Below are 5415 nucleotides of genomic sequence, written 5' to 3'. Positions count from 1 at the left end.
CTCTAGTGACAATGTTGGATCCAAGAGTATCCCCAAACTGTGGACCTGTTCCTTCAAGGGGACTGCAGCCCCATCCAGAAGACACCTCTGTCTTCCCCACCTCTCAGACATGCAGGACACATAACACCTCTGTCTTTTCAGGATTTAGCCTCAGTATATTGGTCCACATCCAACCCATCACCACCTCCAAGCACTGGTCTAGCACCTCAGCTGCCTCTCCCTATTCAGATGGAACAGAGAGAGAGTTGAATGTCATCTGTGTATTGATGAGAGATCACTCCAGGTCTCCTGGTGACAGCTCCTAATGGCTTCATATGAGTGTTAAATAGAATGGCGGCAAGATGGAACCCTGCAGACCACAGGGCAGCTCCTGTGGGGCCGAACAGTAGCCTCCCACCACTACTTTTTGGAAGCAGCCCTGGAGGTATGAGCAGAACCACTGAAGCACAGTGCCCCCAACCTCCATCTCCCTGAGACACTCCAGAAGGATGCTGTGGTCAATGGTATCAAAAGCCGCTGAGAGATCAAGGAGAACAAGCAGGGTCATGTTCCCCCATCTCTCGCGCAGCAGAAGTCATCAGCCAGGACGATCAAGGCAGTTTCAGTGCCACGGCCAGGCCTGCAGCCGGACGAACAGGTCCAAGAAATCAGTTTCCTCCAAGCATACTTGAAGCCGGACTGCCACCACCTTCTTGAGTACCTTGTCCAAGGGAATATTTGCCACTCGGCAATAGTTGTTTAACGTGTCTGGGTCCAGGGAGGTCTTCTTAAGGAGAGAACTCACCACTACCTCCTTCAAGGCAGATGGTACCTCCCCCTCCTCCAGAGAAGCATTGGTCACTCCCTGGACCCACCCAGTCAACCCCCTATGGCCAGCTCTCAGAAGCCAAGATGGGCAAGGGTCCAGGGGGAAGGTGGTCGGCCACACTTCTTCGAGCAGCTTCTCCACATCCTCAGGCTGCAATAATCAAAACTGGTCCTGTACCGATGGAACAGACAGTCCTCTGGACACCCCCATTGGGCTTGCTCTAACTGTGGCATCCAACACTGTCTGCATCTGAGACCCTGTCCTGACAAGGTGTGCTGAGATCACCTCACCTTACTTCATGGAAGGGCCACTTCTGCTAGAGAGATTAATCAAGAGTGAAAAATCCTGACAAATTCCTATTTGTTTTTTGCAAGACAATAGGGACTGAGGTGGGGGAAAGTTTGGAAATGTCAAAGCAGTATTTTTACATTTCTTGAATCTTCACATTTATAATCCAAAGGACACACCTGGTGGAACCCTTTTATGTTGGATATAAACACAGAGACCCCTTGTTTGGGAAGTACTTTGGTTCAGGATACAAAGTAGATTCTTTTATTGCCCCATGAGGATTTTAAACATATTGCAGATTAAAGGGAACTGTGTCTTGAGGTGGAGAATTGTCCACTTTCTCCCAAAGAGGTAAAATTCAGGCCAATTTGCAGCCAATACTAAGGTCAGGTCTTGCCTCAGGTTTTAAGCTGAAGGATTCATTCAGAGATGATGCTTGAAGCAGTGGCTTGTATTTCCCATCATTAGAATTTGAATGCTGAACTGTCTTTGGTTTAAATGTATGTCGGATTTTGCCCACCTACAATATTCACGTGACCCCCTGGGTAAAAGAATAGTATAAGAGAAAATAAAGTGTTCTCTGCAAAGTTCCATGTACATCAACAACATTGTATAACTGCATTTATAGTTATATACCGAGTCGATCTGCAGGTGAGGGCCTCCTGCAGATACCATCTTATCATGAGGTCCATTCTGCACAACATAGGAAATGGATGTTTAGTATTGTGGCACCAACCCTTTGGAATTCCCTCCCCTTCAATATTAGACGGGCTCCATATCTGTTATCCTTTCAGCACCTATTGAAGACCTTCTTCTTTCAACAAGCCTTTTAAGTGAAGACCTTATCCCAGTCTGCGCCTGTGCTGGAATTTCATTTAAAGATGTTTTTAAAGCTTTTACAAAATATATTTTTTAAGATGTTTTGTTATAATATATTTTAAAGATGTTTTATTTTAATATATTTTAAGTCTGTTTTTAAGATGCTTTAGAGTGTTTTTAGTGTTTTTGTTTGCCACCCTGGACTCCTGGGAGGAAGGGCGGGATATAAATTTAATAAACAAATAAATAAATAAATTTACTTTGAAGTAGCGCTTATTCATTTGAATGATTCCCAGTAAGAGTTTTTATGGTTGCTGTCTTGATGTGGTCTGTAGAAACATCTAGTGCCAATAAGTAGAAGCCTGTTTCTATGTATATTTATTCAGAGGTAAGTCGCACTGAGCTCAGCATATCTCCCAAGGAAGCGTCCATACACACATTTATTTTTGGTGCAGAATCCATATTAATTCTGAGAATTTTAGGATTTTTTTAAATGTGGTTTTGTTCCACACAGCTGTAGGACCAGTGTACCAGAAGTACAAGTAGCACAGAGGACAAAAAAAAGTGACCTATTGAAGTTAATGAACATGAGTAACTTAGGTTCATTAATTTTAATAGGTCTACTCTGAGTGGGACTTAATTGGAAACAATCCCAAATCCTTATTGTTTTGATGAGGCTTGTGCAGGATGACTTCCTACTCCCTTCCCATGAATTACTGCATGTGCAGGGTGCGTGTGTACCATTTATATTTTTGGGTATCAAGAGGCTGTGGACCAACCCTGGCCTCAGTTTTCCCATCTTTTGGAAACAGTCATGAGAAGAAAATGGAGTCACACTTATGCTGGGCACATTTTTCCTTTCTGCTCTGTCCCTTCTCCATGAAGCAACAATTTGGAAGCAAATCAACAAAACATAAATGAGCAGGATCAGCCCTTTAACCTGTGTTAACTGTTTCAGTTTGGCCTAAAAACATGAAAGAAAAATACCTCTGCTAAGTTGTTCCCTTACTGCTTCTAAGGCCAGCCCCTGGACGCTGACGGCAACTGAAGGCTCCCCTCTTTGCTCCCTCATTTCTTCTGCTCAGTGCTTGCTGCTTATTTGTACTTCGTTGCACTTTAGCTGTTGACTACTATCTTGCATTTAATGCTTTGTCTTTGTGTATAAGAGGTTACTTGAATTTTGTTAAATGTGTTACATTTCCCATTAATGCTTCTATTCTGTTATTGTGTAGCCTGCCCTGGGGCCATTTGGAGGTGGGTGTGACTATTCATAAATAATAAATAAAATAAAAATCTAGGCCAGCCTTCCCCAAGCTGGTGCCCTCTGCATGCTTTGGACTACAACTCCCATCAGTCCCAGCCAACATGGCTTTCCTCCCTAATACTCCCCCCGCCACCACCCGGCATCAGATGACCACTGCCTGGGCACACAACAAGCTGCCCTATGCCAAGTAAATCGTGGGTCCTTCTAGCTCAGTACCGCCCCCACTGACCGGCAGCTGCTCGCCAGGCTTCCAACGGGAACATGCCCGAGTCCTACTTGGAGATGGTCAGGGTTTGACCCTGGAACCTGCTGCAAGGAAAGGAGATGATCCGCTACTGAGCTCTTCCTGCCGCTGAAGTCACAAACACTTGGAGGGGACCCGCCTAGGGAAGACTGCTATAGAAGTCGAAGGAGGACTTCAACATCAGAAGTCCAGGTCTCTTGGCATGTTGAGCCCCAGGTCCTTTATAAAAAGAAAAGGCCGCGGTCCCTGTTCGTGCGGTGAAATATATGCTACTACTGCAGCAGAGATTAAGGTAACCAGATGCAATGGAGGAAGGAGCACCAATGGAATAAGAGGAAACATTGGCCGGTGCAGTTTGCCATGCAGAGAAAAGTGGGGGAAAGTGACATCTGCTGCAATTCTCTCTCCTGCATTCCTGGGAACAGTCCATGTACCTGGTCCCCTTAATGGAAAGCTCTGCAAACACACCTACAGCAGATTTATTCTGTCCAAAGCTGTTCAACACTGACAAGTCTTGATTGGTGTGGCTTTATGCCCCCTTTCCCTGACCACATCCAACTGCTGAAAAAATCTCTCACCCACCCCCACCCCGCCCTTCTCCCCTCTGGTGTCAAACCGCTCAGATCATTCATCCTGAATCACTCAGAGTTTCTTCCTCCAGGGATGTAGCAACAGTCCTTATAAGTGACTCAAGCAAGGAATAGGAGGCTGATTACAAAGGAATGGTCTTCTATTTGCATAAACAAAGACTGTGGCCATCAGCTTACCAATGAGAAGAGAAATAGCATCAAGCGGGTTTGGATCAGGTCCAGACCGACTCTAACGGCTCCTTTACTGGCAAGGAAGAAAATGCCTGGCCTGCTCTTGCAACCTGAATGTGGCAGCTTGGGCTGTGCAAGTCGTCAGCAGGTGAAGCTTTTCACTGCTTGGGAGGGACACCAATTGTACTGGAAGCGCGTGGTGCGCACACAGCAGCTAGTTTCAAACTGTGGCAAGCTTGGTCTGGAAAAGAATGAATAAAAGTTTTCTTTCTGGGTATTGTGAAAATGCCTTCAGTTGGCCATGAGACAGTTGGCCACAGGCCACTCGCTTTCCCCTGATCAGTTGTCTTCCATACCTTCCAGCTACCATCACAAGAGCTAGCAGGAGCTATTCAAGACACTGACCCAGCCTGGTGTCATCCAGATGTTTTGGACTCCAGGTTGGGGCTGACGGGGGCTGCTGTCCAAAACATTTGGAGGGCACCAGGTTGGGAAAGGTTGTGTCACATGCCATTTAGCAGGGCCCTCTGGAGCTGGGAGAAGGTCCCAGCTGCAATCCCTGGCAGATGTTCCACATCCATGCTGCCCCTTCCAGCTGCCACCATCCTGCTTGGAGAGGAAGGTGCACAGGTGCTTACTCAGGGCTTTCACCTTCCCCACACTTTCTGGCAGCAGAAACAACACGTTCACCACCATCACCCCCGAAACAGGTGTCCCTTCCCTACATGACTAAGAGGGAGGGATGTTGTCTTTTGGGTGGCCTTGCCTTGGGGGGGGGATGGCTGTCGGGTTTCTACTGATGCAGGTTGGGACTGGCGAGGCCGGCAGGCGTCCCAGGGATGGATCAAGGCGTCTCCTCGGGGAAGCAACGACACCATCCCCCGCGAGCGTTTGCAAGAAGGCCCCGAGCGCCCAAATCTGGCATAACTTCGGCAATCTCATCCGCCGCCACAGAAGCGCCTTCTCGTTTTCGTTAAACACTTTCGCAGTTTCCATTCAAAAGAAGAAGAAAACGCGGCCCCCAAAGCGCCAAGTTTTCCCATCAGGACCGCTCGGGACAGGCAGGTGCGGAGGACAGGGCGGCGTCTAGGCAAGGGAAGGACGGCACGGGCTCTGAGTGGCCAGGTCCGACGTGCGGTGGCAGCGCAGCGCGGGCTTCCCGGCTTCTGCCGCTGCCTCTCCGCTGGCACTCGAGACCAGGGTGCGCCGCCTAGCGCTCCCTCGGCGCCCC

This window comes from Rhineura floridana, chromosome 12 (assembly GCF_030035675.1).
Source record: "Rhineura floridana isolate rRhiFlo1 chromosome 12, rRhiFlo1.hap2, whole genome shotgun sequence".
NCBI lineage: Eukaryota > Metazoa > Chordata > Lepidosauria > Squamata > Rhineuridae > Rhineura > Rhineura floridana.
This window is presented reverse-complemented; position numbering follows the sequence as displayed.